The sequence below is a fragment of the Pinus tabuliformis genome, chromosome 1_2 (genome assembly GCF_031772625.1).
Source record: "Pinus tabuliformis cultivar Carrire ecotype Pingquan chromosome 1_2, CPIR1, whole genome shotgun sequence".
NCBI classification, from domain to species: Eukaryota; Viridiplantae; Streptophyta; class Pinopsida; order Pinales; family Pinaceae; genus Pinus; species Pinus tabuliformis.
This window is the reverse complement of record NC_142298.1, coordinates 539,359,796-539,384,102: the sequence shown is the minus strand read 5'-3', so window position 1 is coordinate 539,384,102 and position 24,307 is coordinate 539,359,796. Positions and strand designations below refer to the sequence as shown.

Sequence of the window (24,307 nt, the reverse complement as noted above, 5' to 3'; positions counted from 1 at the left end):
CAGGAGCTCAAGTCTTTTAATATATAGCTCATGACAAAACATGATTGCTTAGCTGTAGAACTATTTCTAGTTTGCCAGCATTGGGCTTCATTTTTAATAAAAAAAAGTGACAATTAAATCAAATAACATACAATGATTTACATTAGATTTGTGCTTTAAGATAGGTCAGCTGTATCAATTGCCTCATATAATGTTGGATGTGTACCACCAATGCACGCGTACACACTCACTACATAAGTATAATCTAAGAGCCTACTAAACAGAAAATGCTGACATACAGATGAAAAAGTTAAATTATAAAATTCAGTTGGAACTTGAAAATATGAGCTTCCAAAGACGTGGCCTGAATTTCCACATCAAAGTAAAACCTGTCACTGATTCACCTGACAAGTAGAACATAGTACGGCATGCCCTGTACAGAACCTTTTTTTTTCACCTTTCTTGTTGACCAAACCTCTTATACATGGATGTGGATCCTTAGCCAAAGGACCAAACTGATCAAACTGGGTTCTTCGGTAAGGTAGCCACTGATATTAGTTCTTCAATCCAGCAATTTGTTATAAACGACCTTTAATTCTTCAATCCAATAGTTTGTTAATAAACGACTTTTTCTTAACCACATTTATATGAGAATTTCTGAGACGGTTGGCTAGCTAATATGTCTAGTAAATAATAACCCTGCATATGCCTCCTGGGCAGTTCTAAGGCTGCCAACAAATAAAGAACACTCGTTGGCTTGTTGGATTAAAATCAGTTCTTCTTTATGCAATCCATTACTCAAGCTTTTGGCAGAATAGGATGGGTACAATCTTATTAACTTTGAATAACGTTCTGCCTTGATATCAAGGTATCTGAACCATTCAAAGCATTTCGAATTCTGATGCTGTGAAATGCCACTAATGATTCTCTGAAAGCACAGTGAAAGTTTACACGGCCGAAAGGCCCTATGTTGCTCTGAAGGAGTATCAATAGTCGTTAATCTGAAATATTATCATTAGTAGCAGGCAAAGTAATGTCATACAGCATAACATACCCACAATGGTTAACCTGAAAAGTTTAACAATGAAACGTTATATTCAGAAGGATAGTACACGACAAACATTATAAAAAGCTTGTAACATATCACGAATAACTTTGCAGGTTGTGCTTGAGAGACATCTCTGCGTGTATCCATATTTCCTATGCGTATATGCATGTGCCAAATAATTTACTAAAGTGGATAGTACATTGTTACATCAAATGAGAAGCCTGCTTAGTGTTTGGATTCATCACTTTCATTCTACAATTTCTTGACATAACATGTTACTGCGTTAAGCCAATGATAACTACAACACTGCAAATATCATCTAGATTTCCACAAGCCACTTGGTCTTCTATTTTCTGTATCGGCCTTCACATTTCAGAAACCAATAAAGGAGTCATCATTGATAAATGAATACCGGACGGACGTTAACTTTAGCATTGGCTCAACAGTTCAGTCAACTCTGGTTTTCAAGTATAGCATTTATAAATATTAAGAAGTAAAAAAAAACAACTCGGAGAAAAAAGAATAGGTGCTAACCAAATTTGGACACGTGGGATTTTGGAGAGGAAAAATGTCAGTCGCATACCTGACAGGAATTGCAAGCTAGAAGTAAGATTTCGAACAGGAATATGCCTATGCTTGTCTTCTACTACCATGCGATTGTATCAAATGTAAATTTTCATGCACTGATACTAAGTATTAAACGTAGTTAATACTTAGTTACTTCTTGCAAGCTAGAGGTAAGATTTTGATCAGGGATATGCATATGCTTGTCTTCTACTACCATGCGATTGTATCAAATATAAATTTTCATGCATTGATACTAAGTACTAAACGTAGTTTTTGATAAACTTGTTGCATGTTGGTATCTAAGACTGTTCAAAAGAAAGTTATAATCTCATTAAAAATTTGCCCAGTTTATGATAGTTGTTGTGAGACTAACATTCTTCCACTATATCCTTCTTGGGCTACAATTGTCCTTTAAATAATTGACAAAATTCTAAAATAATGGAATAAGAAGCCACCAAGTCAGCGTAAAACATAAAGTCTGATTGTAATTTGACAAAACTTCTCGATAATGGAATAAGCAGCAATGTAGGCAGCTTACAACAGAAAAGTCAGATCGTGGTCTTGTACTTGAGCATTTTACTAACCTGATCAATTGTTGATTTGATACTCATTTTGAAATTCTTGGGGGTTGATCTGGTTTGAGAAACAATATAGTGGAACCCATTAAAGTGGGCACTGAATAACAGCTTTACTGCATAGGTTTACAATAAAGGGGTAAACCGTAAAACTATACCAATACATAAAAAATGGTTCCCACCTACTCTCAATAATAGTTTAAACTTTAAAGGGATACCATGAAAATGGCCATTGAAATAACATATTTTCTATATAGGTTTCAAAAAGGGGTAAAACAATAGCAATACATAAAAAATGGTTCCCATCTACTCTAAAAAATAGATCAAAGATTGTTAACTGAGTTTGTTTGTAATCTCAAGGAAACATGTCAATACATTAGACAATCTCTCAAGAGCTTCCAAATCATCATTAAACGTTTGACATCAAAATCATGTTCATATCACAGAACCGAGAACAACCAGCGTAGATCTCTATTAAATTTGGTTCTATTAAGCACCAAAAGGAATAAAAAAGAAATTGGAATGTAAATGTTTAAAAATAGCAGAAGTTATCTACTTGGAAGATGTTTTCATGCCTGCTCTTCACAGAGTTCTTGGCTTTCTTTCCTGCCAAGGATAAAAGACAGCACATGACTCCGTAGAAGGCCCTGGCTGGAAGACATTTTCATGTCATGACCCCAGCATTCAAGGGAGAAGGTACCACTTCGGCCGAAGGAAGAAGGTAGGGATGGTAATATCATCTATAAGGGGTTGGTACCACTTCCCCCTTCAGGAGAAGGTATGAAAAGAAGGTCTTCTAAAGTTCTGGTAAGGTCCTAGCCCTTTATTTCTTCCCTAAAGGTCCCAATATTACATGGGGAAAGTAGAAAGAAAGACCCTAGATAAGAAAAGTAGCTTGAAACCTTCTTGTTTGTATAAATAAAATATCCATAGTGAAAATGGATCTATGCTTTGTGTGTATGACATAATGATCCATCTTAACTCGAATCTATTAAGCACGGAGAGGGATCAAATATAAATCGAAGCACAAACTTAGTGTGCTTAAAATATTGAGGTTAAGATGGTTCCTTGTTTATTATTTTATATTATTTGGTGCTGTTAAATTTTTCATTTTCACATACTCAATTTTTTCAGTTTAGTTTATTAGTGTTACAGAGGTGACACATCTACCTGAGCTGTGTTACCCACCACTTGTGGGTGACACCCATAGGAGAAAATTTTCCCCTAGATTGTCTTCAGCCGGCAGCCAACAACCATCAGATAGCTTGATGTGCCACCATCTCCGCCACCTGAGACAGCCATTATGTGCCCTCGCCCATTTGTTATGATTGTCTGTTTGAAGGTAGGCCTTCCAACCTCAAAGGTATGGCTTTCATTATGTAGTTGGGTATTTTTGCTTACTTATCATGGACACTTCTGGGCATGGATTAGTGGGGGGAATTCGACTGAAATAATGGGATTGGTTTGTACTCGTCCCCTTTTCCAACTTCGTTGTTAACCTTGTATCATAGTCCCATGGGATCTTCCCTACTGGCTACTAACTTTAGGAATGGCACTACATTGGAAACCTTGATTTTGGTTGCGTGGTCCTATTATTTTTTGTAGCAACAGATGTGTTCAACCCTTGGAATTTTGTGGAGAGACTAGAATGCATGAGATTTCCAAAACCCAGAAATTGTTTCTGGAAATTCCGCTTAGAAATAACTTAATTAGATTATTAGACAGTTTTTAAATATTTCCTAAGTCTAAACTTAGGGAATATGACTAATTAATAAGAATTAATTAAGTTAAGGTGTGTATATTCTTGAAACTCACACGGATCCTTCAAGTTAATCCTAGCCATCGATTAAGATTTAATCTTGGTCGTTAAAGTCTCAATAGAGGATTATAAGAAGAAGTTGATGGGGCTTGGAGAAATCAATTGAGCAGTTCAATTTCATGAGCATATCGATTTCCAGAGTAGCAGCAGTCAGTGTCTAGAGAGAGAGCCAGTGAGATCGAAGCAGTGGGAGAGAGGTAGAGACAGTGAAGCCAGAGGAAGAATTCCAGTTCTGGTGAGTGCATTTGCAGAGAGGCAAGTGAGCCACAATGAGGCTAATGCAGAGCAACGCAGTAGCCTCTAGAGACAATTTCGAATCTGTTGGGGAAAAGCTGAGTTTCAGAGTCGGAAGTTGGGCAAAGGTTCCAGAGGCTAGGAGAGACATTTTCCCAGACTGCAGCAGACCAAACGGCTTGAGGAGACGCTGGTTCGAACTGAGTGCACAAGTGACTATGCTAGGGTGATGCAATAACTGCGCAAAGACAGTTTGGATGACTCAATTTGAGCTGAGGTCAGAGCCCGAATTTGCCTGTGGAGTGAGGAAATTCCTCACTAGATTTTTCTTACTAGTTTTTCTCTGTAGGATTGCTAGTTTCGGCATCCAGTTGTACTCAGATTATTTCACTGCTACATAATAATAAAACCCTCAACTGCTGCACTGATTTTCCAAAGTTGGGTTTTTCCCAGGATATTGGTCCAAAAATAACTGTGTAAATTTATGTATGTGTGCTAGCATTTATTCTAGTGTTTATTCTTCCGCAGTTTTATTTGTGTACGTTGCAGTGTGATTGATTCAGTATTTGTTGTAGCAAACAGTAAATAAATTGTTAAAAAAAAAAAATTTAACAGTTGGGAGAATTATTTCTAGTTGCTGCAATAGGAACCAAATTTCCAATTTTTCTCAGGTCCTTCTTCCCCACACCACATACATCACTCCTCGCTGCTCATTATAACCCTTTTTCACATATTTTGCATCCCGGTCCACATTTGTCCATTTGGGTCCATAAGGAGTTAGCCTCCCCCTCCCCTTGTCCGCACTTTGGTTCGGGGTTGAAACGATGCTCTGGAGGTTGATCCAGCTAAAAAGAAAGTAAAAAAGCATAATTTGGACACTTACAACTAGAAATGTACCATAAAATGCAAAAGATGGTTGGGACATACAAATTTAGCACGTGGGCAAAAGCCAAACATGAGCGCTATCCCTATCATTGTGGCCATCACCCTGGTTCCTAGGCCCCCCCTTATGTGAGTCCCTTGCATCATTAAGGAACCCATGATTGTCCCAACCCGTGGCGGGTGATGAATTGCCCAACCTTTGCTGAAATTTGATGACTAAAAAGTTTTCTACAATCCCAACCCAGTTTTAATTTCACCTTATCACTTCCATTCAGTTAAATGCCTTTTCCCATAAACATACATTCAACATATAGAATTCTGGAAATGAAATTTTCACATTAAAACACTTGTGATTGTCAACACATGCTGAAAAATAAATATGGACATAAACAGAACAACAACACACATAAAAATACACAAATTTTTTGTCAACTTAGACCCAAGCAAAACCCCTTCAATCTTCTCTGGGGAAAACCTGTTAGAGAGCTCTTCAAATTTATTTATCTTTCAAGTTCAGGAAAAATACATTTGCAAACAAAACAAAATAGCAAAATACAACTTATCTCTTCAATCCAAAACTCTTTGAAAACCGTGCCCACTTTGCCTCGATTTTTGTGCCCACTTGAAGCTACAAATATGTACTGTACGGGTACAAACTGTACTGTACAGATTCTGTATGGACTGTATGGATTTTCGTACCGCTGTACGGACTATACGTTCTTTCCCCAAAAATTTCTCTCGAACGACATGCAAGTATGCAACTCACATCATTAAATGTTGTTCATACTATACCTTTTGCTTGTTGAAAAGTGTGCAACAAGAAATTCTTGTTGAGAATGCAACAAGATGATGGAGCTTAGTGAAAAGAGTCGCCTTCACTAAGTGGGCCCGCAGGCAAATTATGGCGCAAGTTCTATTTTTGGATCCCAGCAGGGATGATCACAGCAGGAGTGACCACAGCAGGGATGATCACAGCAGGAGTGACCACAGCAGGAGTGATCACAGCAGGAGTGATCAAAGTCTATTTTTAGACTGGCTGTCAAAAATAGAAAAGTCAAATATTATTGTCTCATAATAATATTTGGACTATAAACTTGATCTTATTCTCTTGGAGCACTTCAGTTTGGGCTACAGATGTGGCACATGCAGCCGTCAGAAGGAAGTACGCTTTCTTTGTGGGTCAGTTGAGTTGTTGCATGCATGACTTCAGTTAGAACTCAATCAGTTGAGTTTGGTGGAGTTGATTGTAGAGTTGACGAAGTTGTGTTCAGTTTGACTTGGTTAAACTAGTTGTAATTAGTCTAACTGTAAATAGACTAATGATGAGTTGTTAAACTAATTATTAACTCATAATGCAACTATAGAATACATCAGTTAACTCAGTTGCATGTCAGTGCATGTTTAGTTCAGCAGGGACAGGTGTTAGAGGGTCAGATTGCTATCAGTTGTGACTATAGTTGTGCATGAGGATTTGCACAATCAAAGGGATTGAGTATGCCAATGAATTGGCCAATACCAAGTATTATAGCCTCTGCTCACGTCTTTCCCAGTGTGAGTGATTCTTTGGAGGTTAAATACGAGTTTGGTAAACCATTCTCATTCATTCTTGAGCAGGTATTGTGCAGTGGAGGCAGGCAAGCAGCGGAGGAGATTTGGAGATCAGATCTGAGTTGTATTGTGTGTAACAGGTGGAGATAGTACTGAGTACTTGTGAGGAGTATTGTACTATGTTTGTTACATGTTCTCAATCAATATAATATACAGATAGTTGGGGTTTTTAGCGAGATGCTTTCCCCAGGAAAATACTGTGTTGATATGTGTGATTGATGCTTCTATGTACGCCTGTGAATGTTTCTGCTTCTGTAAATTGATGATCAACGTAGAGGAGGTTATGTATTATGCATGTTCCGCTTATAAGTGTATAATCAGGATAATCTCTGTGAATATGTGTCATATTATTCAAAATTTCTACATGGTATCAGAGCTGCTTGATTTGTAGAAGAGATTTTTACAGGATATCAAGCGAGGATTGATCATCGGATCTATTATTCAGAAAGTGTTTACATTTTATTTCTTCAGGCAGAGTCTGTAATCGGGCCAGGTAGCCTCTGGATTCATCCTTCTTTTGGAAGGTGAGATATCCGGTGAATGCCCAGACAGTCAATCTCTGTACAAGAAATACTTTGTTCTCACGAATTCTAGATCAGAAGTGGTTGAGTTTTTGAGCTGGTGGAATTCGAATTTAATTCCAAAGCAAGAGATAAAACTCAGAAACATTAAGTGTGAGAATGGAGACAGTATGCCCCAGTATCTCACGAAGTTCACCCAATGCCAGGATGAGCTGGGAAGTGTGGGGATGACTGTCGGATGAGGATGGTGAGTCTAGTACTCCTTGACCTTCCTAAGAGTTGGCACAGCTACCAGGACTCGGTGAATGGAAGGGAGAAACTGCCAGGATGGGAGAGACTTTGGTCGGATCTTATGCAGGAGGAGATTAGACGGAGCACCAGAGATGGTTCTTCATCCATGCAGGATGAGGAGAACTGTGCCTTAGCGAGTAAGGTGAAGAAGGGGAAGGAGAAGGGTTCTCTTTCCGAATCCAGTTCTTCCAGTGGTGGGAAGAAGGTTGACAAATCGAAAGTGCGATGCTTTCGTTGTCATGAGGAGGGTTCACGGGTCAAGAACCTGTATGCTCTTGAGGTTCAAGATGCATGCAAAGCCTTGAGCAGCGAGGCAATTGATGGAGACTTGGTGGTTGAGAGGGAAGGTATGTTACCTTTCAACATGCAGAGCCAGAAGAAGTCTCAGATGATTGTGGAGGAGCCACGATTGGTGCAGCAGCTTCAGGAGGTTGTGGAGGAGCCACAACAAGGGAAGCTAAGAGGAGATCGAATAGAGACATCTACTCATGCAGAGACCTCCAGTAGGGGGAAACTTCGTGCCAGGTGGGCAGAGGGATCGCATGCAGCCATACCTCCAGGTAGGAGGTGGGGTGATGTGGATTGATAGTCCCAAGGAGGAGGGGCAGGATCCTTGAGGTACCCAACCTCTTGGATGAGACCTTGCTACGGGAGCCCCAATGTGTAGTAGCAGGAACTGACTGATTGGGTAGAGACAGATGCGGATGGAGCGGCAGAGAGAGCGACAGTGCAGGGAATCCCAGGACATCGCATAGCTAGCAGGCTGCAGCAATGCGAGAGGCACAAGTGTTTTGCACAGTGTTAGGTGGCACAGAGAGGTGTGCAATGGTGCGAGATGCATGGAGATGTTGCAGTAGCACAGATGTCAGAGAGGGAGCACTTGTCAGCAGCAGGTAGAGCTTCAGCATCAAAGGGTGTTTCTAGCCCAACAGGGAGGTCAGTTGGGAGGTGCAGTGCGGATGCAATGCTGGGAGATAGAACCAACAGCAGCACGGATGCAGTTAGAGATCAAAGTGACAGAGGCTAGAGCAGTCAGATACTGAAGAGCACAGAGATGCAGAGTCTTTAGTCGACAGAGGCAATAGCAGTCAGAGACTTTGATGACAGAGCAAGTGGATCGGCTAGATGTGTTGCATGGAGAACATTCCAGGGTTACAGGGTCGGGTTTGAGAGGAAACCTTTCTTGTTGAGAGGGAGTGTTGAAAAGTGTGCAACAAGAAATTCTTGTTGAGAATGCAACAAGATGATGGAGCTTAGTGAAAAGAGTCGCCTTCACTAAGTGGGCCCGCAGGCAAATTATGGCGCAAGCTCTATTTTTAGATCCCAGTAGGGATGATCACAGCAGGAGTGACCACAGCAGGGATGATCACAGCAAGAGTGACCATAGCAGGAGCGATCACAACAGGAGTGATCACAGCAGGAGTGATCAAAGTCTATTTTTAGACTGGCTGTCAAAAATAGAAAAGTCAAATATTATTGTCTCATAATAATATTTGGACTATAAACTTGATCTTATTCTCTTGGAGCACTTCAGTTTGAGCTACAGATGTGGCACATGCAGCCGTCAGAAGGAAGTACGCTTTCTTTGTGGGTCAGTTGAGTTGTTGCATGCCTGACTTCAGTTAGAACTCAATCAGTTGAGTTTGGTGGAGTTGATTGTAGAGTTGACGGAGTTGTGTTCAGTTTGACTTGGTTAAACTAGTTGTAATTAGTCTAACTGTAAATAGACTAATGATGAGTTGTTAAACTAATTATTAACTCATAATGCAACTATAGAATACATCAGTTAACTCAGTTGCATGTCAGTGCATGTTCAGTTCAGCAGGGACAGTTGTTAGAGGATCAGATTGCTATCAGTTGTGACTATAGTTGTGCATGAGGATTTGCACAATCAAAGGGATTGAGTATGCCAATGAATTGGCCAATACCAAGTATTATAGCCTCTGCTCACGTCTTTCCCAGTGTGAGTGATTCTTTGGAGGTTAAATACGAGTTTGGTAAACCATTCTCATTCATTCTTGCGCAAGTATTGTGCAGTGGAGGCAGGCAAGCAGTGGAGGAGATTTGGAGATCATATCTGAGCTGTATTGTGTGTAACAGGTGGAGATAGTACTGAGTACTTGTGAGGAGTATTGTACTATGTTTGTTACATGTTCTCAAACAATATAATATACAGATAGTTGGGGTTTTTAGCGAGATGCTTTCCCCGGGAAAATATTGTGTTGATATGTGTGATTGATGCTTCTATGTACACCCCTGAATGTTTCTGCTTCTGTAAATTGATGATCAACGTAGAGGAGGTTATGTATTATGCATGTTCCGCTTATAAGTGTATAATCACGATAATCTCTGTGAATATGTGTCATATTATTCAAAATTTTTACATTGCTTTCTATGCCTCGATTTCCGTGCCCAACTTTTCCCAGAAATCGCTCCTTCAGCTTGCTGCAACAAATTTCTCCTTCAAAACTTTTCTCCAGATCTCAACCTCATTTCTCCAATCTGCTAATGAAGAATGAATGCAGTCTCTCTTTTCTTTTCCCGCTTTTGTTTCCCTAAATGACTTTTGTGCAATCCTAAGATCTAATGGCTCAGATTCATTTAGATCAAGGGATGAGAATAAATGTGCATTTAATTCTCACTTTCTATTTTTTTAATTCATCCATTAAATAAAGTACCCACATTGAACTTTATGTCTAAAGTCACTTTTCACTTTATAATTTAACATTGACTTTACCACTTATAAAGTCACTTTCACTTTATAAAGTCACACTTAGGAAAATAATTATTTTGGACACTTTTCCCTAGGTAGAGACTAACCCATGGGAAACCATTTGTCCAAAGTACATTAAAAATCAACACTCCCTCTTACCGAGGAAAGTGTTTCTCACCACACCCATCTTATCCCTGAAATGGACATGGTTGCCTCTTGGCAAAGACTTCGTGAGAACATCAACTACCCGCTCATCTGTTGATATATACTCCAGCTTCGCTGCCCCCTTTTGAACATAGTCCCTGATGAAATGATATCTGATGTCAATGTGTTTCGAATTGTCATGAAACACTGGATTCTTCGTGAGTTTAATGCAACTCTAATTATCATAGTGAAGAATCGTCGGTCTCAACTCCTGATCAAATAGGCCATACAAAAACTTGCGAAGCCAAATGGCCTCACAACTAGCCTGGCTAGCAACCATATACTCAGCCTCAGAAGATCTCAAATCAACTGACTTTTGCTTTTGATTGAACCATGACACAACTGCCGAATCGAATCTGAAGCAACACCCTGAAGTGCTTTTCCTGTCAGGAGCACAACCTGCCCAACCTGCATCTGTGTAACTTGCCAACCTCACTCCATCTCCCCGCCTATAGTCCAGAACATAATCAACAATCCCCTGCATGTAGCGAAGAATGTGCTTTGCAGCTATCCAGTGCACCCTCCTAGGCTCAACCATGCATTGGCTAAGTGTGTTCACTGCAACGCATATATCTAGCCTAGTGTTGGCCACATACATCAAGGACCCAATTAGCTGCCTATACAATGTGGGATTCACCAAACTAGAAGCTGAAGCATGAAGCTTCTTACAGTTGGTGATCATAGGTGTAGACATGGGTCTACAATCTGCCATGTGAAATCTGCTCAACACATCGACAACACATTGCCCCTGCCCCAAAAAGATATGCCCCTCTTCTTGCCACACCTCAAGCCCCAAAAAGTAATGCATCAACCCAATGTCTTTCATCTCGAACTCCATAGCAAGATCCTCCTTGCAACCACTAATCAGTCTCTCTGCCCCAGTAATGAACAAGTCATCAACATACAACACAAGAATGAGCGGATCATCCCCTACAACAATGTAGGTCTCCTACCCAAGTACCTCAAAGCCTTGTGGCTACTCAACATACACCTCCTCCTCTATAACTTTGTTCAGAAACGCGGTCTTCACATCCATCTGATGGATCTGCGAACCCATTTCTGCAACAATATAAGTAAGGAACCGGATAAAAGTGTACCAAGCTACGAGAGTGAAGGTCTCATCATAGTCAACTCCCTCTATCTGTGAGAACCCTCTAGCCACAAATCTCGCCTTGAACTTCTCAATGCTGCCATTCACAGCATGCTTGATCTTGTAGAGCCACCTGGATGTCACAACTCACTTGCCCTCAGGCCTTGACACCACTTCCCAAACATTGTTCTTAATGATAGAGGCATACTCCTCCACCATAGCCTCTCTCCATACCTCCTGGTTGGCAGCCTCCTCATAGATAGTAGGCTCAGAGTCAACAATGCTGGTAGCCTTGGCTACATAACTGCAAAACAGCTCAGGTGGCACATTCTCCCTGTTCACCCTCTTCGGAGGACCAACAGAGTCTGCTTCCTTCAAGGTGCCTTGAAGCCACTTGGGTCTCCTCTTCCTTGAAGAAGCTTCCCATAGGGAACCTCATCCTATGCCCCCTAGCCTGGTGAACCTGAAGGTCTGCCAACTAACCCTGGTGTGCCTGTACCAACACATGTCCTCGAAGAACTTGTATTGGCACCTGTGCCTATGTCAGCTGAAGTGCCATGTGAACTCTGTACCAATGGACTCCCTAAAGAAGTGCTTGGTGAACTCGCTACTGGTGCCCTAGATGTCATTGACAGTGAAGTACCTCCTGTACTGGTCGATCCAGAACCCTGAGGTCCTGTGCCTTGTACCTGACCTCCCTGCTGAGGAGAAGTTTGTGACTCTCTCTTATCATACTCCCTGATCTCCGATAGGCCCTCTCCTCCTCGAACTTCACATCCCTCCTAATCACCACTTTCTATTTAGAAGGAATGAAGATTTGATAGGCCTTCAAAGTTTCGTTGTAACCCATAAAGATACCCTTTTCTGCCATGGGTTCCAGCTTCGTCCTCTGCTCCTTGGGGATATAAGAATATGTGAGACATCCAAAGATACGAAGATGTCCCACATGAGGCTTCTCTCTAGTGAAAGCCTCCTCTGGAGTCATATTCCCCAATACTCTGTGAGGACTCCTGTTCTAAAGATAAACAACAGTATTGCAGGCCTTGGCCCACAAAAACAAAGGCAACCTCTAATCATGAATCATCGCTCTAGCAGCCCCAAAAATAGCTATGTTCTTCCTTTTAGACACCCCATTTTGCTGGGGGTTGTAAGGAACCGTGAACTCTCTCCTAATGCCCTCTTATGCACAGAAATCAGAAAACCCACTATCGATGGACTCACCACCATTGTCTGACCTCAAGACCCGAACCTTCCTACTTGTCTGCTTTTCCACAAGAGCTTTGAACTCTTTAAAGCGACTGAAGACCTCACCCTTGATCTTTAGGAAATATATCTAAGTCCTCCTAGAGTATTCATCAATGAATATAACATAATACTCATTGTGAGAATTTCTGAATCTAACACATCAGAAACCCCTACTGCAATATCTGGTTTATTATCTCCTACTTGTTCTTTACATTAACAAGTTATTTAATAATATAAACATTGAAATAAACACAATTGCAGCCTTCACAAATATACATATCAACAACTGAAATAAACTGAGACAACACAAGGGACACCGTTATTTTTGGACAATCGTCCCCAGAAAAACCTAATGCGGGAAAATCGGTGCAGCAGATATGAGGGTTTTATTATTATGCATATTTCTAAATACAACTAGGGTGCCAAAAACGGCTCACCCTTCAGAGAATTTCCTTGGCAGCAATACCTCTTTTCGGAGATTGATATTTCAGCTAATCAGCAATCGGATGATTAGCCCCACAGTGACTTCAACTGTTCCTTAGCTAGACAACGAAAGATGCTCCAAGCTATCTTCTGGAACTGCATCACCCTCCTACGGCTCTGCGTCAGCTGATCAACTCCCAGTCTGCCCCACATAAATTCCTCAGTGTAGCCTCTTCAGCCCAGTGTTAGCTCTGTAGCCCTCTGCGGCTTCTGCGTCAGCCCCTTGGCCCTCTGCGTCCTCCGTGCTGGCCTCCTCAGCCTCTTCGTCAGTCTTGGCTGCTTCTGCATCAGCCTTCCTAGGCTTTGCGCTATCTCTTCGACACTCTCTTTGCCTCTTTGCGATGTATTCTTGGCCTTCTGCCGAACTGCCCCTCGTTGCAACAGATCACTAACTCGATTTTTCAACAAACCCTGCCCCATAAAATCGAATTGACTGATCAACTTGGTGTATCCCCAATTGACCCTCAAGCCTCCTCTTATACTTTTCTTATTGACGATTCAACGATCGAAATTAAGTCCCTAATAAATGGCTAAGATTAGATCTGGCTTGATCCTCGTTATTTAAAACTTTCTCACGCATATTATATTAATACATATTAATATTTTAATTTTCCTAAGTTTAGACTTAGGAACCCCATTAAAAATATTAATTATTTTAATATCTCTCCATCCGGGTAGAATTTCTCCAAACGATTTTTGGGTTTTGGAGATCTCATGTGCCTTAGCCTCTCCACCAAATTTCATAGCTAGAACACATCTGATGCTACCAAAAATCAACACTCCCTCTTAGCAAGGAATGTGCTCTAGTAATGCCTCACCATAGAAGCATCATACTGATCCTTTGCATTGGTACCTGTGCTTATGCTTGGCCTGCTGTCTCACATCACTTGCAGTGCTCCTTCCTGTACTGCTGCCCATGACACTGCCATTGCCACATCTGTACTGCAGCTCCCTCTCAACATTCTGCCCATAGCACTGCCATTGCTAACTGCTGCATTGCAACTCAGTTACCGAGAAGTAAGTAATTGAATTCTCCTAAATACTAATATCCTAGACAGTCTGGAAGCCTCGTGACGCTGAAGCTGCCTCTGTTGCTAATCTGTGCTAACCCTTTGTTGCCACTGCGCTGCTGCAAATACCTCTGTGCCTCTCGCACTGCTGCAACCTCCACTGCATTGCCTCAGATTTCTGCACTCTAGCCGCGCCTTGCTGCTCCATCACACTTTGCTCCACCTGACACCCGTCATCATGCTACTGTCTTTAAGGGCTCCCATAGCCGGATGTGATCCAAGAGTTTGGGTACCTCAAGGATCCTGCCCTTGCATGTAGTCCTCCTGACTACAACTCGATGTCACCCTACCTCTTCTCTAGAGGCGCATGAGCATTCATGGCACAATCGTCATCAGTCTCGACATCCTTCTTCACCTTAGATGGAGCTGCCTTTGAGTCGGAAGCTTCTCCCTTGTTTTTCTTCCTGGGGCACTGACATGCATAATGTCCCAGCTCCCCACAATTGAAGCACTTTACCTTGGAGATATCCTTCTTCTTCCTCTTCTATAGTCCCTGCTGTCCCGCAGATGCAAGAGTTGCATCCTCCTCCTCCTCCTCCTTGCTCCGAATTCCCTTGCTGCTACTTTCTGTCTTGGTCAATCTCCTGAGCTCTTCCTGTCGAAGAGCTGCCCACATCTCCTCCCAATTGGGGAGAGTCGCTCTGCCCAAAATACCTTGGACAAATGTCTCCCACTCCTCGGAGACTGCATTCAGGGCAGTCCTGACTAAGAACTCTGGATCTAGAGTAGACCCTACTGAAGTAAGCTCGTCATGAATCCCCTGCAACCTGAGAAGGAAGGGATCTATCTTCTCTCCCTTCTGCATCTGATATGACCTCAGCTGATTTTCCAGTAGCGTCTTCCTCTGCACGGAAGATCCCTGGTATAAGGAGGTTAGGGTGTCCCACATCTCCTTTGCTGTGTTCTTCTCAACAATATGTGATATGACATGATCTTTGACCCCGTCTAGGATCATTCAGTTCACCCTCACTTGGGCCTCCTCATACTTCTCATTCTCAGCTGGGTCAACTGGGATAGCCACTACTTTCAAGGCATAGTCCTTGATGCGATGCCTATCCAGGACTGCCAGGGTCCTGGCCTGCCAGATAACAAAATTGGAAGCTTCGTCCAATCTGTCATGATCCCTTAGTCCGCTCACCACAATGTTTTTAAAACTGGAACCGGTCGACCTAATGAACCGGTTTACCAATTAGAACCGGTCTAACCGGGATTGGTTTGGTCTAAATGAACCGATTTTATAAAAATACATTAAATAATTAATTTTTAATGAAACAAAACTATTTTTAAGATTTAAAACCATGATTCCAAGCTAATAGAGACAAAATATGCAAAGTTTGCTCATTTATATACCATGTAAAGGTGAATATATCTAAATGGCACCGAGTGCAATATATATCATCGACACAATAGCAAAATACATAAGTAATGAGGCTCTAAATGGCCTATAAAGTCCAAAAACAATGCTGCAAGCTATGAGGCCATTGGCCTACTACAAGTCTACAGTGTACACATGATCAATCATCAAGTTCATCACCACTACTAGCCACAGGATCATCATCAGGAGCTACATAGACATCATCTGGTTCAGAGTCTGAGGATGCCTCAGCGTAATCTGCAACCTCAATAGCAATGCCACCAATAACAATAGAAGTGGACCTAATGGAAGCACGAGTTTGTCGACCTGCACGACTAGTTCCTTCCATTGGTTTTTTGCCTTTCCTTGATGCCGCTAGTGATCTTGGTTCTGATGCCGCCACAAATCTACTTCATCCCCTGCTAAAGCCATGTCGATATCAAAATCAGCCTCAAACACAGGATCTTCAGTCTCCTCCACCCATTCTGATGTTGGATCAATATCGTCCAACACAATGGGATCTAGATCAGGTGTTTTGTTCATCATTTGGTTCCTCCTCAGTCGAAGGTTGTATTGCACGAAAACAAGATCATTTAACCATTTTTGTTCCAAATGGTTTCTCTTCTTCGTGTGTATGCGCTCAAAAATAGACCAATTGTGCTCACGACCTGAAGCACTGCAAGTTTGACTGAGGACTCTAATTGCAAACCTTTGCAATTGAGGACACTGGCCACCAAATGACTCCCACCAATGTGCTGCAAACAAAAAGACGTTAATTAGTAACTTAGTTTATAATTTGAATTGTAAAGAACGTAAACAATTTTATCTTGAAAAGAAAAACAAATTGGAAATTGGAACTGCTTACCTGGTTGATCCACACCTTTTGCCATCTTTGCCAAGTTTTTGCCAAAGGTACCACCTGCCATAGTGAAAACAATAAGTTGTCTATGTATTTCCAACTGGTTTGCATGGGTAGGGACCATGCGCTCCAAGCAATCAATCAATCCAGCTCTAACCTCCCCATCATGCAGATCTCCTAGCCAATCTTTATAATGATACTTTGGGTTCAAAAAATACCCAGCTGCATGTATAGGACGATGGAGTTGATTGTTCCATTTGTTATCAATGATCTCCCATATACGGCCATATTTAGCTAACCTGTCCTTGTAAGCTGCCCGTATCTGCTCCTTTGCCTGATCCATAGCCTCATAAATGTAGCCCATGGCCAATTTTTCCCCATCCACCATCCTTAGCACCTTAACAAGGGGCTCGGTAATTTTCACAAGCTCTACAGACCTTTTCCAAAAATAATTGTCAAACACTTTCTTTTTGGTGTCTTTTCCATCTTGTCTACGAGCCCACCGAGATTTAGACCATTCTTCAGAAGAAAACATTTTTCTACAAGTTTTTATGTTGACCATTGAGACATTGCAACATGAGGAAGTGAGTTGCAAATCTCGTAATTGCAGGCCTAACAAGCTCTTTGCCCCCAGTGTTTTTCCTCATTAGGCTCAATACCCATGAGTGGTTGTAAATGTATTTTGTAATGCACTTGGCATGCTCTATAGTGTTTTTTACCCACTCCACTTTGCCTATGTCCTCAAGCATGAGGTCTATGCAATGTGTAGCACATGGAGTCCAAAATATGGTCTTATATTTGAACTCAAGCATCTTAGCAAGAACATAGTTTGAGGCATTATCGGTGATGACCTGCACAACATTTTTCTCCCCAACTTCCTGAATAATGTCATCCAAAAGCTCAAATAGAAGGGTTGCATCCTTCACCTTATCAGATGCATCAACTGATCTCAAAAACATGGTTCCTTGAGGGCAAGAAACAAGGAAATTAATGATAGTGCGGTTCTTTCCATCGGCCCATCCATCTGACATGATGGAACAACCTGTTTTGAGCCATGAATATTTAAACTCAACCAAATACTCATCAATGGAAGATATCTCTTTTTGCAAAAGAGCTCCCCTCAAATCATGCATACTAAGGCCTTTGAAGCCTTTTCCTGCAGCTATAACAGAGTCTCACATAGCTTGGTAATAAGGTGAGTGAGCAACATTAAATGGGATATCTGAATCGTACCACCATCTAGCAATTTATTGATGAGAAGTTTCTTTGCATTGTTTTTACCAATGTTGATCCAAAGTGGGTTGACGACTTGGCTGGGAGGAAGTGGGATTAGAAGAGGCAATGTTGGCAGAATATGAGAAAAAACTTTGGATGTTTGTTATCTTTGTTCCTTTTGATGGTTGGCTACAAGAAGGATGAACATAGTGAAAGGGGTCATTAGTGGAAGGGATAGAAGTTGAGTCTTGAATCTCATAATCATCATACCCACTCTCTTTCATGGCTTCTAATAATTCCCTCTTGCAATGTCATCTTGGATGGCCTTCTCCCTAGCCTTATCCTCATAAAAATTTTCAAGCTTGGAAATGTATTCTGCCCTAATAGGACCTAACACTGCATTTGGTGCACCACATGGCGTTACTTGGCCTCTTATCCCAGCCAAGTGTTGTTTCAATCTAAGAATACCCCCACCTCCAATAGATTTATGGCATCATTTGCATATCATTTTTCCATCAATTACATCACAATGAGCCCATGCACTGTCCTTTCCTTTTGGAGCCATGTTTTCTTGAAATAATTACAATTTGCAAAGAAATCTGCCATTTAAAAAAAAGTTTGCAGCCAAGCAACATGGAAAACTAAAGCTAAATTTAGGAAAACAAATGCACATGCAGGCTACAAAATTTGATAGCATAGAACTAGAGATTTGAGAGCATAGATGATAGAAGTGAGAAGTTTATAAATTTATAACACATAAATTTTTTTAATTCATAGACAAGAGTCAAATGGGGAATTTTAAAGTGAAAATCCTTATCTGGAAATGCAAACTAGCTTCCTTAGCCTCCTCTTGAAGATGCCAACTCCACTGATGGCTACAAACTATCTCCAAAATAGCTTCAACTCCAACTCCAACATGACTACTCCAGCAAAAACTCAACACTCTCCAAGCTCCCAAACAAACTCACAAACACTCATAAACACTCCAAATCAGATGTGTGAGACAAATGAGAGGGAGAGGGGCCACTTAAAAGCTTGGAGAGGGTGTTTTTGGAGGGAAAGCACCCTTAGTTTTCCTCCAAAACCCCTAAACTTCATTGGAAAAGCCGCTTTGTGGGTCCTCGGTGGGCATGGCAGGTAACCGGCCGGTTTAGGACAAAACCGGCCAGTTTGTAGCACATCGGCTGGTTAGGACCGGTTAGTGCTAGTTTCTCGCCAAGCAGCCTCATTATCCGGGTTTTTGCTCTGGTTCCAACCGATGGCCCTGCTGACCGGCCGGTTAGACCGGTAATCGGTTAGCTAGGCCAGTTTTAAAAACTATGGTTCACTGCCATCTCTGCTCCTCTTCTGGACTCCCTCTGAGTTCTGATTTCCCTCCTGGAAATCCTCTGGCCAACTGTCGAACTGCTCCTCTCCAATCCTCCTTTGCAATTGCAACTCGGATCTGGATTCCTTGGCTAGAAATCCGTCGAGGTAGTGATTCCCTCCTTAGACACTGTTCTGCACTGACATAAACAACGTCCCACCAGCTCCTCAAATCACAATCTGCACAATTCCCTTAGCCCCGACAACTGAAGAATCTGAGCCCTTCAGGCTCTGCGTAGTCACGGCTTAGGCTGGATCAGCTCCCTAGCCAAATGCGTCAATCCTACTTGGCTAAGAAGAATGATGTGGCTCTGCGTGAGCTCATTCTGCCTCTCTTTGCCTTTGTGCTGACCTTTCCCTTGGCTCAAAATGCTGATGCAGGCTCTGCGTGAGCCTCTGCGTCACTCTCTAAGCACTGCGTCACTTCTTCTCTCGCCGCTTCAGCTCTGGAACAACGTTGTCTCTCGGGACAACTGCTTTTGCTGCAAATTTTTCATATTTCTTCTAATGGTGTCTTCAGTCCTCCTGTGGTCTGCAATCGCTCTGAAACCATGTGAGAATTTCTGAATCTAACACATTAGAAACCCCCACTGCAATATCTGGTTTATTCTCCTACTTGTTCTTTACATTAACAAGTTATTTTATAATATAAACATCGAAATAAGCACAATTGCAGCCTTCATAAATATATAGATCAACAATTGAAATAAATTGAGACAACACAAGGGACACTGTTATTTTTGGACAATCGTCCCCGAAAAACCCAATGTGGGAAAATCATGCACCAGATATGAGGGATTTATTATTATGCAGATTTCTGAATACAACTAGGGTGCCAGAAATGGCTCACCCTTCAGAGAATTTCTTCGGCAGCACTACCTCTTTCTGGAGACAAATATTTCAGCTAATCAACAACTGGATGATTGGCCTCACAGTGACTTCGACTGTTCCTTAGATGGAGAGCGAAAGCTGCTCCAAGCTATCTTCTGGAACTACGTCACCCTCTTACGGCTCTGCGTCAGCTGATCAGCTCCGCTCCCAGTCTACCCCATAGAAATTCCTTAGCGCAACCTCTTCATCCCAGCGTCAGCTTTGCAGCCCTCTGCGGCTGTTGCGTTAGCCTCTTGGCCCTCTACGTCCTCTGTGTCAGTCCTGGTTGCTTCTGCGTCAACCGTCCTAGGCTCTGCGCTGTCTCTCTGGCACTCTCTCTGCCTCTCTTCTATGTATTTTCGGTCTTCTGCCGAACTACCGCTTGCTGCAACAAATCACTAACAAGGTTTCTCAGCAAACCCTGCCTCAAAAAATCGAATTGACTGATCAACTTGGTGTATCTCCAACTGACCCTCAAGCCTCCTTTTATACTTTTCCTGTTGACAATTCAACGGCTGAGATTAAGTCCCTAATCAATGGCTAAGATTAGATCTAGCTTGATCCTCATTATTTAGAACTTTCTCACCCATATTATGTTAATACACATTAATATTTTGATTTTCCTAAGTTTAGACTTAGGAACCCCATTAAAAATATTAAATATTTTAATATCTCTCCATTTGGGTGGAATTTCTCCAAACGATTTCTGGGTTTTGGAGATCTCATGTGCCTTAGCCTCTCCACCAATTTTCATGGCTAGCTCACATCTGATGCTACCAAAAATCAGCACCCATAACCACCCAAAGACATATGAGACATACGACCACTAACATCAGTATACTTGTAGATCTAGTGTCGCTCGCTGGGAATGGTAACTTGGTGTACTTGCCCAAAGCACACCCTCTGCAAATCTCATAATGCTCGACACTGAAATCAGGAACTCCAGTAGTGATCTCCCTTAGTACTCTCAAAGCTCCATGATGCATATGTGCCATCCTCTGGTGCCATAACTTGCACAAGTCTCTACTGCTGGTGGTACTAGTGTGAGTGCTACCAGATGTGCTACTCACCAATGCTCTTGCCGAGTGAAAACTGAACCTGTATAGTTTCCTAGAGCGGACTCCAATCACTTTGGCCGAAGTGATGGAAGCTCCCCTGGGATGCATCAATACCTGCCCTCTTGAGAAGGTGACGTCAAACCCCTTCTCCTCCATAGAAAACACTGAAATCAAGTTCTTATTCATCCCCAGAACATACAAAACATCCATGACCTTCAAAGGAGGCAAAGACTCCCTCTCAAAGGTCACAATCCCCACACCAACAACTCTCATAGTGCGGTCATCTCCTAGTACAATCTCAATATCAAGTGCCCTCTCTGCAAGCTCTGAAAAGAACTCCCGTGCACCTGTCATATGGCGGGAAGCCCCGCTGTCTATGTACCACACAACGGATGATGTACTCCTACTAGATGTAGAAGTAACAAATGCAAAGTCCTGGTCAAATCGTGAAGCAAACTACTCCACCTCTGCTGAAGCTACAGTGCCCTTCTTCCCCTTGTTCTTCCTCTCAGGACACGTAGCAACATAGTGTCCATCTTCTGACATGCCCAACATTTGACTCTGGACAATATCCGTATCGTTCTTCTTCTTCTTTTCTTTTCCCTTAGCCCCATCTGATGAGGCCACTTTCTTGGCCTTCCCTTTGTTCTTTCCCCTGACTATCAAGGCTACATCCTCCTCATCAGCTATCTTCACCCCACCACTGCCAGTGTTCTGTATCTCATGTTGCACACAATCATCCCAGAATCTGTCCCAATTGGGAAGATTCTTCCTAGAGGTAACAACATCTCCAAAGATCTCCCAAGACTTAGGAAGTGCCGCTACAGCTATCTTGATTAACTCTGTGAGTGCCACTGCCTCACCAATAGCAGTCAAATCATCACATACCTGTTTGGCTCTGCCAAGATAATGAACTACACTTTCAGCCTTTGTCATCTTGATGTTCTTCAATTGTTCTTTGAGTACCATCTTCCTACTCTCATTGGTACTCTAATAGAGAGTGGTTAGAGCTGTTCACATCTGATATGCATATGTGTTTCCTCTCACCTGAGGAACCACATGATCCTTCTGTTGATTTTTCTAAGTCTATCCGTTAGAAAATTAATTTGTATTCTGCTGATTTATTTCTTCTACTTGTAAATTCTGAACAAGTTATTTAAAACATTTAAATACCGAAATAAACACAATGCAGTCGCAACATCTACAGATCATCAGCTGAAATAAAACAAACACACAAGTGACACCGTTATTTTGGACAAATGTCCCTGGAAAAACTCAATGTGGGAAAACCGGTGTAGCAATTATGAGGGTATATTATTATGCAGTATTTCCTTGAGTACAACTGGGTGCCTAACTGGCTCACCCGACAGAGAAAAATACACAGCAACAATACCTCTATTTTCAGAAACAGGTATTCAGAAACCCTGTCCCACGAAACCCTCTCCGGTGGCTTTGAAGCTTAGCGCTGGCCCTTCTGGCCTCTGCGTCAGCCCTTTGAGGCACTACGCAGCCTCTGGGACCCTCTGCGTTACTCTAGCAGCCTCTGCATGGATGACGCAGTCCCTTTGGCCTTTGCGCTGTCTTTGTTGGGCTCTGCATGGCCTTAACTGGCTGCTGCTCTCACTCTCTTTACTTTTGCGCTGGTCTCTCAGAACTGTCTCTGCCTCTTTGTCCAGTACTCACTGCCCCTCGCTGCTGATCACCGATTCACTTTTTCTTAGCAACCCCGCTCTAGCAAAATGAACGATCACTCTGGTGTATCTTCCAACTGACCCTCAAGCCTCTTCTTATACTTTTCTCATCGGTCCTTCAATGACCGAGATTAAATCTCTAATCAATGGCTAAGATTAGATTTGGCTTGATTCATGACTTTTGGAACCTTCTAACCCAGTGTTATATTAATACCGATTGATATTTTATTTTTCCTAAGTTTAGACTTAGGAACTCCATTAAAAATATTAATTATTTTAATATCTCTCAAATCGGGTACAATCTGTCCAAACCATTTCTGGGTCTTAGAGATCTCATGTGCTTTAGCCTCCCACCAATTTTCATGGCTAGAGCACATCCGATGCTACCCCAAATCAACACCTTCAGACTGTCCATCAAAATCCTTTTTGCCTTTGCATTATTTTTTGTGAATTTAGCAAGTTCATCTGCAACAGTAGGAGGTACAACCACTTGCTACACTATGTCCCAAACTACTGCCTCCTCAAGCACTATTTGAATTCTGTCCTTTCAAACGACATAATTGGATATCCCATCTAGTCTGTCCTCTATCCTTAAGAACATGGCCATGACTACTGTCCAAAATTTACAAAACCATGGAAAATGGAGAAATGAACTTTTCAGCACACCTTGCTGTCCCAAAATATCAGTTTGTTGTCCAAACCACTATTTGCTGTCCCAATCTACTGTCTGCTGTTCAAACTGCAATTTTCAGCCTGTAGCTCTGATACCATGTTGAAATTTGATGACTAAAAGGTTTTTTGCAATCCCAACCCGGTTTTAATTTCACCTTATTACTCCCATTTAGTTAAATGCCCTTTCCCATAAACATACATTCAACATATAGAATTCTGGAAATGAAATTTTCAGATTAAAACACATGGGATTGTCAACACATGTTGAAAATAAATATGGACATAAACAGACCAACAACACACATAAAAATACACACAGATTTTTGGTTAACTTAGACCCAGGCAAAACCCCTTCAATCTTCTCTGGGGAAAACCTATTAGAGAGCTCTTCAAGTTTATTTATCTTTCAAGTTTAGAAAAAATACATTTGCAGACAAAAACAAAACATCAAAATACAACTTATCTCTTCAGCCCAAAACTCCTTGAAAACTGTGCCTACTTTGCCTCAATTTCTTTGCCCACTTGAAGTCGAAAATATGTACTATATGGATACAGACTGTATTGTACGGATTCCGTATGGAATGTACGGATTTTCGTACTGCTGTACAAACTGCACGAATTTTTTATTTTTTCAAAAACTTCTCTCAAATGACATGCAGCTCACAACATTAAATGTTGTTCATACTGTACCTTCTGCTGTCTTCTATGCCTTGATTTCTGTGCCCAACTTTGCCCAGAAATCACTCCTTCAGCTTGCTGCAACAAATTTCTCCTTCAGAACTTTTCTCCAGCGCTCAGCCTCCTTTCTCCAATCTGCTCATGAAGAATGAATGCAGTCTCTCTTTTCTTTTCCCCTTTTTGTTTCCCTAAATGACTTTTGGGCAACCCTAAGAT

The 24,307-nt window shown here is 41.8% G+C and overlaps 1 protein-coding gene across 12 annotated transcripts in view; it reads right to left on the bottom strand.

Moving 5' to 3' along the window:
* Nucleotides 1-113: 113 nt before the first annotated feature.
* Nucleotides 114-24,307, bottom strand: part of ICS2 (isochorismate synthase 2) — a 349,138-nt gene continuing 324,944 nt past the window's right edge. For 9 of the 12 annotated variants that reach the window (XM_089395535.1, XM_089395524.1, XM_089395528.1 and 6 more), the window contains one exon: nt 114-1,047. The gene's annotated coding sequence lies outside the window, so the exon portion shown is untranslated. Of the gene's footprint in view, nt 1,048-1,103; nt 1,391-1,561; nt 1,611-2,178; nt 2,228-24,307 lie in introns of those variants that run through there. The other 3 variants (XM_089395526.1, XM_089395525.1, XM_089395527.1) reach the window with 3 other exon arrangements.